Consider the following 596-nt stretch of genomic DNA (forward strand, 5'->3'; position numbering starts at 1 on the left):
TCTGTACCTAAGTATTTTCTCTTTCAGACCTAGCTATCCAGCCCCTACCAATGCTCATAACTGTAAACAGGACTGAATTACTGCTGGACATTTCATTATTCAGAGACGTATCTACATGAGATAGCTAGCAATTTTTCCTTTACCCCTACAAGAGATCAAATGGCAGCACATTCCTCTGAGAAGCTGATAAGGCTTGCCCAAGGAGGTGCATGAGAGGACAAGGAAGACTGAGGGATGACTGTTACTATCTGCATCACAGATGGGTTAGAAATCCCAGACGGGTTAGAAATCCCAGACAGGATCAGGCCTCCACTATGCTAGATTCTGTACACTTACACAGGATAGGAAAAGCTGTAGTCTGGAAATTGATGCTGAAACAGACAAAAGGTGAGAGGAGAAAAAGGTATAAAGACGTGAAATACCGTGCCCAAGAGCATACAGCCAGGTCTAGGAATAGACAATTCGTGTCCTGTCAATGTGCTTCTGGCAGAGCTGCTTGAAATTGCTCAGAGGCTGTTGAGAGAAAAAGCCTGTATGTGTGTTTACACCTTGAAAAGGCACTAAAGAGATAATACACCATTTATTTGTATTTTATT

Source organism: Pezoporus wallicus, unplaced genomic scaffold (assembly GCF_028554395.1).
Source record: "Pezoporus wallicus isolate ANWC-B61680 ecotype Strahan unplaced genomic scaffold, APGP_CSIRO_Pwel_v1 contig_6484, whole genome shotgun sequence".
NCBI classification, from domain to species: Eukaryota; Metazoa; Chordata; class Aves; order Psittaciformes; family Psittacidae; genus Pezoporus; species Pezoporus wallicus.